Genomic DNA, 11,905 nt, shown 5'->3' on the forward strand with positions numbered 1-11,905 from the left:
CTTAAACGCAGTACTTATAGGAAGGGATTTTTAAATAATATAATAAATAAAAATGAAACGACAGAATAGAAAAACAATAGAGAAAGCTAGTGTTAGAGGTCTTTTTTGTTTATTTTGTTAATTGTATGAAAAATTTAAAGAAAACATAGAATACAAAAATATTAGAAAGCTAGTTAGTTTTTTTAAAGGAGCAAATTAATAGAGTGCAAGTCTAAAAGGGATTTTTTTAATTTTTAATTTTTTAAGAATAGAATTAGAATAGAGAGTGCTATAGAGTTAGAGGGTCAAATAAAGATGGAAGAGATATGTTTTTGGCTGATTCTTGAGTTAAGAAAGTTATTCAACCAGGAGGGAAAATTTTATTTAAAAGTCTGTAAAAGTGGCTTTATGCTTCTGGTGGTTAAACATGTCAAAAGCAGCGGACAGATCAAGCAGGATAAGTACTGAAGATTTGGATTCCGCTCTTGCCAGTCTTAGGGCTTCAACTTGGCTGAACATATATATATATATGTATATATTACTTATTTATATACAATATTATTATAAATAAAAAATTAAATAAAAAATACTATAAATACTTTAGTTTTATTTAACTAAATATATATTTATAACTAAATACAATGAAGTATATAAAAAAAACTACTGTTTCTGACAGCTTTTTATGATATAAAATGTTTATGGGTACTTCAAATGGAAAAATACAATTGGAAAAAAAGCGAACTTAATATTAACTTTTATGACCCATGAAATTAATCAAAGCTGTTTAAAAATCAATGCATCAAGTTTAATATTATTACACAAAGCTGTAGCTCACACCATACAACTTTCACATTCTATTAATACATCCAAAATAAACTTTTGTTGTATACATTTTCTATTATATAAAATGTGTATGGGTAATTCATATAGAAAAATGAAATGTATTATTTACTTTAAAACTGTACTTAATTTGTTTTTATGTATATATATATATATATATATATATATATATATATAAATTTTGCATCCTGTTTGCAGCTCAGTTCCACTTCCATTCTGAATTCTGCTCGACTCTCTACAGACTGCAGTCATTCTACTCTTAGTGATGGAGTTTTACACATGCCTTAGTCAACACACTCCTAACGAACATAAGAGATCCCACCAGTGTGTGTGTGTGTGTTGATCCAGATCTCTCTCACTCCTGTACTTCTGATGACACTGGTTCTGCTCTTTCCATGAACTCTTCTGCATCTCTGGGTGCTGTACTTGCTTTTCCCCACTGTACAAACAGGAACAAACTTTTGGGGGAAAAAAAGAGAAAAAAATCTAAGGTCTGTATTTGTATATACACGTGTCTGAACAACTATAAATAATAATTAAATAAATAAAAAAAATACATTGCTTGGCTCGTTTATTTTGCTTGTTTGGTTAGGGCAAGTATCAGGGTAGAATTCTAATTTTTTTTTAAACATTTTTGGTGTAAACACAAACATTAAAGTTTCGGCTACAAATAGCTTTTCGATATTTTTATTAGATTAATGTCCATGAAAAAATTAATTTACCTCTGTAATAATAATTTGAGAATATGATTGTTTTACATAAAGTTATGAGTGAAATGTATGAAATAGGAAAAGATTATAGATACTGTAACTTAAAGAGTGCTGTAATGATCTCCATTAGGACACTTAGATTCACTGACAGATTCAGGTGATTCAGTTTGAGTCACATCATCACAATGAAAAGATCACAAATCATCTTATTAATGGATTATATAAAAGAAAATGCTGACTTGTCTAAATAAATTCTCAATACTTTTCATAACATGAATAATAGACCATTTAGTTCATGTTCTACATTTGCCACACTTTCAAGAAAATTGCTTTTTTTAATTTTCTAACTTCATTTGAAAAGGTTACACCTGTGTAAATGTGAACAATGGATACTGATATAGACAAAAAAATATATGCTCCCACAGGAATCATTTAGTCCGAAAATCATGAAGAAAAACTGTACAGTAAGCATGCATATTAATTTTAACAAAGGCTAAATTAAGTAGAAATTATTTTATTGAAGCTCATTAAAATGTAATAATGGTGACAATAAAATATCTGACATTTCAAGAATATGCTTTGTTAAGTTATTATGCATTATACACTAAAGGTATTAGGCAAGGCAATTGCATTTATATAGCACAAAAATCATGGTTAAAAACGTGATTAAACAATTCATCGTAATAAGAGGTACATAGTAATATACATATTTTTCTTTAAAAATTCTGTAATAAATTGATACAGTGCAATCATTAGGACACTGCAAAGCTGAATATGCCACATACCATCTAATGCCTATATTTATATTTTTCATGCAATGGTCAGTTTTATTCCCGTCTATATTCTAAAGATTTTTACTGAAGGGTTTGTTTTGATATCATTCATCTAGTGTTTATTATTGCACTTTATCTATTTGCATCTGTATATTTTAATTACAATACAGGCTGTTTTCTCAAAATGAGATTTATCTCCACTTCAGCAACACTTACAAATACCAAAATTTACAGTTTTATTCCTGTCTATATTCTAAAGATTTTTACTGAAGGGTTTGTTTTGATATCATTCATTTCGTGTTTATTATTGCAGTTTATCTATTTGCCTCTGTATATTTTAATTACAATACAGGCTGTTTTCTCAAAATGAGTTTTATCTCCACTTCAGCAACACTTACAAATACCAAAATTTACAATTTTATTCCTGTCTATATTCTGAAGATTTTTACTGAAAGGTTTGTTTTGATATCATTCATCTCTTGTTTATTATTGCACTTTCACTATTTGCATCTTTGCATTTCAATTGAAATACGTATATTTGTCTTAAAATTATTTTTACCTTACTTCAGCAGTACTTACATGAACCAAAATTTACGGCTTTATTCCTTAATATATTCTGCATATTTTTACAGAAGGATTTGGTCATATATCAGTTACCTTAAGTTTATTATTGCACTTGTAGATTTCAGTTGCAATACGTGTATTTAATGGCCATTTTCACAAAATGAGTTTTTTCTCCACTCCAGCAGCACTTTCATACACCAAATTATACTGCTCAATTTCTATCTATATTGTGAACATTTTCTAGAATGGTTTGTTCATTTATCACTCGCCTGTTTTTTTTTTTGTTTTGTTTTTTGACAACATTTTGTCATGGACAATCCTGCAAATTTTTTCGTATTGAATTAGACAATGCCTTATTTGCATATTTAAACATAACATTTCAGAAAACTTTTAGCATAAAAATTGTATAAATTAACTGCAATTTTTCCCCTATTTACCTGGGGTGTTTCACTTTAACAGGAACGTTTGATAGAGAAAATGTTATACTGAATTTTGCATGTTCAGAAGAGATAGTTTGAGGGTGTTTATTTATCTGCATTTGTTTTTAGCTCTGTTCCCTAAAGTAATGCATCAACAGTCAACATACACACTGGACACTTGTGAAGGTTAATACTGATGGACTGGTAAAAATGAACAGGGTTTATCAGTTTAGTCTGAAGACATCATTAGGTAGCGAAGCAAGCGTTAGCGTCCCTCGGGCTCTGTGACCGCGGGTCATAAATTTGATTCTAATGATTTTGTCGTTCCATTCAAACAATAACTCTCCAGCACACGCTTTTATTTGACCGCTGATTTATGCCTTTAATACTTTGATGGCAAAAATAATTTAACTCCACTCCGTAATGATGCGGGGAATGAAATATTGGCACAATTCATTTTTCAGATTTAATTAGTCTATTTTATAACGCTATCCATCAGCATTGTGGCGATATATATGAGGAATATATGGCAGAGCAGAATGTATTGAGAGGAATATGTTTTACACTTGGTTTCCTGTGAAATAAATATTTGAATTATTCATGAGCCCTTTAATCATATTCTTAGGTGTGTTATATATTTTATACCAAGCCTCGAACCTTCATTTGAACCTTCATAAGCCAGTACAACATTTCCCCTTTTAATTTTGTTAAACTTGATGTATAAAATAGCTAAACCAAAAATTTATAAAAGCTATATTAGCTAAAATTACTAAAACTTCAACTAAAGCTAAAATGAAACCACAAAATGTAAAAATAAAAACTATATTAATAAAATATTAATTAAGAACATTAATAGTATCAGTGATACCAAAAAAAAAAAAAAAAACCTGTAACATCCTAAACAATTTTGTAAGTTGGTTTAATAGATTTCGTAAAGTAAATTCAGATCAAATCTGTAACAATACTGAATATGACTAAATCAACACTAAACTTCTGGGACTAAACAGCTCAATAACAGCAACACACAATATTACAGTGAAACAAACCTTTATGTAGACAGAAGCAATTCTGTTAATGCAGAGATTAGATCAATCAGGCAAATAAAGGACCAATGTGAGCGGTTCATCTAATGCCAGCTAATCTCAGACTGATTTCATCGGCACAAATTCAGCGCAGATGGAGAGATGTGAGTTATGACGGGGATTTTACATGTGAGTCTTCTTCTGTGTTGGGAGGAAAAAAGAAAACACCAGCCAAGAGTTTTAATGTACTGAAACGATGAGAACATAGAACTGATTTCTTACTTGTTCTATTATTTTACTGGTGATATTTTATTATTTCAAATGCTTTTACAATACAAATGTACTATAAAATTGAACTGAAACTGAATTAAGAGAGAGACTGAGTCTGTCCTTTTGTAACATGATGAGTCCAAAAAATATTTTATAATATAAACATTTTTCAGTATGAATTACCAATTTTTACTTTTTTTTAACAATGTTTATTGTTTTGATTATTATAATACTTGTTTTAAAAACATGTTTTAAATTTAAGTCCAGTATTTTATATAAATTTTAATTTAAAATATAATTTAATTTACTAATATAAAATAACAATTTACAGAATAAAGAATGAATAATAAACATTATAATAAAGTGTGTGTGCATTATATATATATATATATATATATATATATATATATATATATATATATATATATATATATATATATATATATATATATATTCTTTATATTACATTATATTATTATTACTATTATTACTAGTTTATTATTATATCACTTTTAAACACAATAAAAGTCTGACATATCAACATGCAATGTTGGTTTAATTATAACTATAGCAAATCATTAAAAACTGATAACGATGGCTGACAAGAATGGATTTATCGTGAATCCCAAAAAAATTTACCCAAACATTTTTATACACCACATTTAATAAGCTATTGTTAATACTGTAAACTGTGGTAAAATAAAAAAATAAAATAAAATAAAATATTATTAAATTAATACAAAGTGATAGGAAGTTTCAGCAGAGTTTTAGGTGTTTTTGTGCCACATACTTGTGATTGACCTCGGATAGGTCAAAGGTTCAGAAGGTCACGGATGACATCAGCGGTGAAGTGAAGACTGAAGGGTCCTGCTGATTTCTCAGGTTTGTCCATTCAGGATGAGAAGACATCTTCATCACATTGCCTTCAATAACTAATGTGAGATAAAAGCAGAATCATGTGCAACTAAAGCATCGGTGAGCTTCTGCGAAAGACATCAGGAGATTACAGTGGATTACAACATTTACAAACTATTCTTTTACTCCATCTCAAACACCCTTATGCATATAATCATATCAGGGCATCAATCCACATTTTGCATGAAACTTTCCACCCTGACTTGTGCTCATATTTGTGTCTGGCATGGATGAACAGATTTCAGAAATTGTAGAAAATCAAGTCTTTGGAAGGTTTTTCAGGTTTTTTCCAAATACTATGAAATAATGAAATCTAATTGTCTGGAAGCTTTACAGGAAAGTGAAGGGAAAAAGATCTGGAATAGTGTTTAATCATGATCTTTCTAACAAATATTCAGGTCAAATCTATTCACCTACAAGATGAATTACATGCAGAAATCTACAAATAATCATGTAGATGCTGTTTTATTCCTTTAATTTATTGCATTTCAGTTATGTCATGAAAAAAGTGTTTTATTTTTATTTTACGTCATTTCCATTTCAATTTTGTTTCAGTTGTAGAAATGCTGCTTTGTCAACTAAATAAAAAAAAAAACATTATTGCATTTATTGTATAATTTTAGTATCTCTCTGCAAACTGCACATTTTCAGATAACATAACATCTAAATGTTTCCGTCTAGTTTTTCTTCTGTCTTTCAAAAACAAAGAGAAACACTGGTATTTTCCATCCAAACGTCTCTGGTCCATTATCAGAATGAAGCTCGACATTCATTTAAAAAATCCCCTAAAATCAGACCCATTAAGCTCTAATTGTAAAGCACTGAAGTGCTCATCAATCACTAGTGCATCAAGTTTGCCAGCGTGAGGCCTGAAACACCCAGAATCCAGCGAATCCTGATAAAACACGAGTCGTGAAGTTTTACAGAAGCCTGCGTTAGAGGACGATGATTTTTCATTGAGTGCTGGAGCATGAGCTGTGTGAGGTATAATGAAAAACAGCCTCCATTTACAGAGTCCTAATCCACAATGAATACGAGAGACATAGAAAAGGACTGGAAACCATTAGACTTCCAGCTCCTTATAAAGAGTTTTTTTCTGTTTCTCCTGCACTGAACATTCAATCGCTTTGCATTAAAGGGGTAGTTCATCCAAAAATGATAATTCTGTCATTAATTACTCACCCTCATGTTTTTCCAAACCTGTAAGACCTCAATTCATCTTCAGAACACAAATTAAGATATTTTTGATGAAATCCGAGAGCTCTCTGAACATGCATAGACAGCAACGTAATTAACACAATCAAGGTCCAGGGGTCATCAGGGGTTCAACCGTAATTTTAGGAAGCTATGAGAACACTTATTGCGCGCACAAGAAAAGTAAATAAATAATTTATTCATCAATTCGTCTCCTCCGCATCGTTCCATTTTTGAGTGAACTAACCCTTGTCTTTCAATCCCAAAGATTCAGTTTGGTGCATTTATTTATTTTGGTTATTGTATTTAAAAAGTGAAATGAAATAATTTTGAATGATTAAACTTTATTATAATTTTAAATGTAATACATTTTAATTTAAATTCAAGAAGACTGCATGCCACTGTTAAAAAAAAAAGTTGCAATAAACAAAAACATCTGAACATTTGGGATTGTAAAAAAATCCACAGAAATTAAATGCTCAATTATTACAAAAAAACAGAAAGAAATTCAAAATGAATTAGAATCCATTAAATATAAGTTCATTAATAACATTTTTTATTTTAGTATAACTGAGATACTATTTTATATTTTTAATGTTTTGTATATTCTATAGTCCTTTTAAAGTTTTAGTAATCATTTTGTTTTCTTGTCATTCCATAACATTAAACTAAATAAAATTGAGAAATGGAACTTCTTTATTATTATCTATTAACTTTTAAATAAATTAAATTAAATTAAATTTTTTATATAATTAATTTTTTTTTGGGAGGGGTGGGGGTAAATGTCTATATGGTTATGTCTCAGATTTATTAATTTTGAGTAAAATTAAAAATGGTGTTTTAAATTTTTATGGTGATTTATAATGAAATTTTTAAGCATTTTAATTTGTTCAAAATGAAGTAATTTTATACTTTAAAAAAATTTTATACGTAAAAAAAATTTTTTTTGTTTGTTTTTGCTTTAATCATAACATTTTTTTTTTCTTTTTTAAGTATAAACTCACTTAATTTTTTACCTTTTTCCCAGAAAACCAGTTTTATTATATTACATAACTTTTGTTTTGTCTACAGACAAAAATACTAATTAAGAAATATCCCACAGCTTATGTTTTGATGTAGGCGTGTGTATATTTTATATTTACACTGGGTTTATTATAGTTAACTAATAATCATATTTAAAAAATCATTACTTAAAACTTACTTTTATTTTATTTTACTATTTTATTTCAGCTAGTTCTTGTTTTAGTCATACGCTCAATTTGAACACATTTTTTAGAAAACAAGACTTGACTTGCTCTTTCACCAAATATACCTTGATTTAACAATATTTAAATATTTGTACGGGAAAAAGAATGCAAAAAGTCATTTTCTGCAGTGTAACTAAAAGAATGGCACGGGATCGACACACTAAAGCTCCCAAAAGGCGACTCGACTTCATCAGATAAGAAAGAAGGAAAGGCAAAGGAAAGAAAAAACCCAATCTTCCATTAGATAATGAAAGGCTCTGACAGGCCACATAAATGGCAGTAAATTCAGAGCCCATCCTTTCCAGCTATTAGTTCATCTGTTGTCATGGCAGTAATCTGTGTTTGATTACAGACGGTCTGAGTTATAATCAACAGGAATGTGCTTTCTCTATTCCACATGATTTGGTGGTCAGAAAACATGTCTTTGTGTCCTGGAGCTCCTAATGTCTCTCATTTCTGCAGCACTTAAGGTGCTCTCTCTCTCTGCTGAGCTCTCTGAGTGGCTGCTAATGAATTTTAGAGTGTTTTTAAATAGTTTCCCTCCTTTCATCTGAGCATGTACCTGTGGAGTGCAGGGAGAAGCTTTCCATCCACTTCGTTTCGTCTCTAAGCCGGTGGAGCTTTCTTCTGCGGTAAAATCGAAGCGGGTTAAACCTGCAGTCACAAGGTTACAGTAGTCCTAAAACCAATAAAAATGTACAGATCTGGAAGTAAACATCATTGAGGAACATTGTTAATTAAGTACACATCACTGTTAATAGTGATTCTGTAGCATTTGTGCTGGATCGACTCTCGAAGGTTTGGGATTTTTAATGTTTTAGTGAAGTCTTTTCTGCTCACCAAGGCTATGAAAGAGAAATATGAAAAAAAGGATCATTAAAATTGTTTAAATATTATTGCAATTTAAAATAGCTGTTTTCTATGTGAATAGAATGTATTCATGAGATCAAAGCTGAATTTTACCCAGCCCAAGCCCAATTTACTTAAAATAAAACATAAAGATACCTAAAAATTTAAATAAAAAATAAAATATTAAAAAGCTAAAACCAAAATAAAAATTAATACATATCCAGGTAACAAATATTTTTATATATAAAAAAAAAAAAAGGATTTTCCTACAATGTTTAATAACCTTTTTTTCTTTTTTCTTTTTTAAATAAAAATATTTGTTACCTGGGTATGTATTAATTTTTATTTTGGTTTTAGCTTTTTAATATTTTATTTTTTATTTACATTTTTTAGGTATCTTTTAAGTTTTATTTTAAGTAAATTGGGATTGGGATTTCTGATTATCATAAATGCTGAAAACAGTTGTGTTGCTACATTTTTTGTGGAAACCGTGATACATTTTTTTTTTTTTCAGGATTCACTGATGAATAAAGTAAAAAAAAAAAATATATATTTTGTACCATTAAAAATGTCTTAACTCTCCCTTTAAATAAACTGAATGCGTCCTTGCTAAAAAGCATTAATTTCTTTCAAAAAACAATATTACTGATGCCAGACTTTTGAACATCCAGAAGAACTGTGACAAAGTCTTAAAAGAAACCTTCCTGCAAATCTACAGCGCTGTTAAGAGTTTTAGGCACTTGCTCTAAAATGAGGATGCTGTCAAAATAATGTCAAATATAGATTTTCTTTATCAATGAGCTTCTATTAACTTAACCCAGACCTGCCAAAAACAGCAAAGACCTCTGATGTTACATTTGCATGTGCATAATAAACACTAGCGAGGCGACTAGTAAACACAAGTAGCTGCGCAAGGCTTTTGAGAACGTGTGAAGCTCTTCAGAAACTCTCCATTTGTTCTTTATTCATGGGCCTTTACAAGAGCCTCTCCTCTCTGTTCATCCGTCTTCACTAAACAGCCAATTTGGGGTTTTGAGGTTTGAGTCCGAGTCTCGTTCCACTGGCTTCCACACAACATCTTACACACCATTCTTCACACACTCTCGCCGGCCCCCAGCACAACACGGGTCAACTTCAAAAGACGCCCGACGCTCTGAGGGAAAAGACCCTCGGGGCGGAAGGAACAAGAAGGAATTGATAAAAGAGACAACATACTGTAAAGGAGCCAGAACAGACAGCCAGACTTAAAGGACACACAGAGAGAGTGAATACAAACGACTGCAGAGCTGGAGCCAACAAACCCTCTCCAGAAACACACCAACCTGCTGCTAATCGCGTTTCACCCTCATGTGTTTTTCACTGGTCATATTTGATGCATTATAGCTCATATACGCCACAAACATGGAACATTCTCATAACATTCTATACCGAAGTTCTCTTAACAAAGCAGTAATGCAACATTCATTTAAAATAACATTCTCAAAACATTATTTATACATGGAATGTTTTACTGAAACATTTGAGTTGGATGTTCATCTAAGATGATTAATAGAAAAAGTATTGCTGAATTGCTAAAATGTCTTTGAAATACATGCTAAGGATACTACAAATGCATTTAGATATTCATGCACTTAATTAATAAAAATACCCTGCCATTGAACTTTTAGTATATTAATCTGGTATACTTCATTGAAAAAAACTAATTGTGTGCTTAATGCACTTTAATAGTGTGGAAGTAGTGCTGAAGTCAAATTAAAGATATACTGACATATATTTAGAAACTATGGCAAGTACACTTTAAATATCTTGTATTTAAAGACCGCTATTATTATTCAAAGATCAAACAACCCTCATCATTCCTGACATTAATTAAAACACATTTTAGACTTAATATTAAGAAATGTGCATCGTGCACGCACATTAAGTTTAATTCTATTATTATTTATCAGTAAGTCTCAAGGAATGTATCAGTAAAAGCTAATAGATTTGAACTATACTAGTATGAAATAACTGTACATTTCATCAAAGTTGTCCTAAAACCTAAAATTAATTATTTAATTTTTTTACTAGGGTGCAAACATGAAATGGGATGTTTGTATAATCTAGAAACATTATGCATTAAATATCCAGGGAACATTTAAAAAAAAAAAAAATTAGCTGTATAAAAAACTATCAATCAGATGACGGAAAGCATGGAGTAAATTGTGTGCAACAGCACAGAAATGGCACAAGTTACCTTTAAGATTGAAATCTTATTATAAGATGCCTGAATGTTTTTCTAGCAATCACGACGAGATGTGCAGCAAACACTGACTCATTCATCAGCTCTGTATTTAAATTTTTAGGTATGCATTACACACCGCCCACGATGAATCAATGCCTGGAGCCAGAACAGCGATGTAATTAGTTTAATCAGGTGTTGGCTGGACCAGACACCTGTGAAACACGTCCAGCTCGATGGCCTTTCCTCTTGATTAGCAGTTCTGCCAATTGAGCGCTCGCTGCAAATGTCATGATGTTGTGGGTTGAGGGGATCTAATCCAATTATTGTCATTTAGATATACATTCAAACAATTTAGCTGAATAGGAGAGAGGTGAAATAACAGAATCCCGCACCCACAACTTAAATCAGGGTTCCTCAAATCTTGCCCTGGAGGACCAATGCGCTGCAGAGTTTATTTCCAACCCTGATCAAACTCAACTACCTGTGATTTTCTAATGATCCCGAAGACACTGATTATGCTCAGGTGTGTTTGATTATGGTTAGAGCTAAACTCTGCAGGAAAGTGGATCTCGTGCGCCAGATTTGAGGATCGCTGACTTAAATCTAAAGCTACGTACTGCATCATTGAAGCAGGCAGCTCTCAGAGGGTTTCTTATCTTGTACATGGTTAACTTTCTCTCAAACACTCCTGTTTTCTGTCTGTTTTGGACAGAACACCATGAAATAAAGCAATGCTCTATTGATTTCCAGGACAAACTCTAATTATCAGAGTCTTTCGAGTCAGATCGGGACTTCAAAGCGGGTTCGCGAATCATTTGAATCGGATCGGGACTTCAGAGCGGGTTCGCGAATCATTTGAGTCAGATCGCGACTTCAGAACGGGTTCGCGAATCATTTGA

General features: G+C 31.0%; 1 long non-coding RNA gene across 3 annotated transcripts; it reads right to left on the reverse strand.

Moving 5' to 3' along the window:
* Positions 1-1,002: 1,002 nt before the first annotated feature.
* LOC127964102 (uncharacterized) lies at positions 1,003-11,453 on the reverse strand. 3 transcript variants are annotated; one of them, XR_008154995.1, is made up of 5 exons: positions 11,143-11,453; positions 8,496-8,587; positions 5,368-5,509; positions 4,332-4,508; positions 1,003-1,277 (listed from the first exon to the last, which is right to left on the reverse strand). It is a non-coding gene; the product is annotated as an uncharacterized LOC127964102 (long non-coding RNA). The 3 variants fall into 3 exon arrangements; XR_008154996.1 differs by lacking the exon at positions 11,143-11,453 and adding an exon at positions 11,019-11,128 and having other exon boundaries at positions 8,496-8,560; XR_008154994.1 differs by lacking the exon at positions 11,143-11,453 and adding an exon at positions 11,019-11,125.
* Between the last annotated feature and the right edge of the window lie 452 nt (positions 11,454-11,905).

The sequence above is a fragment of the Carassius gibelio genome, chromosome B8, assembly GCF_023724105.1.
Source record: "Carassius gibelio isolate Cgi1373 ecotype wild population from Czech Republic chromosome B8, carGib1.2-hapl.c, whole genome shotgun sequence".
Lineage (NCBI taxonomy): Eukaryota > Metazoa > Chordata > Actinopteri > Cypriniformes > Cyprinidae > Carassius > Carassius gibelio.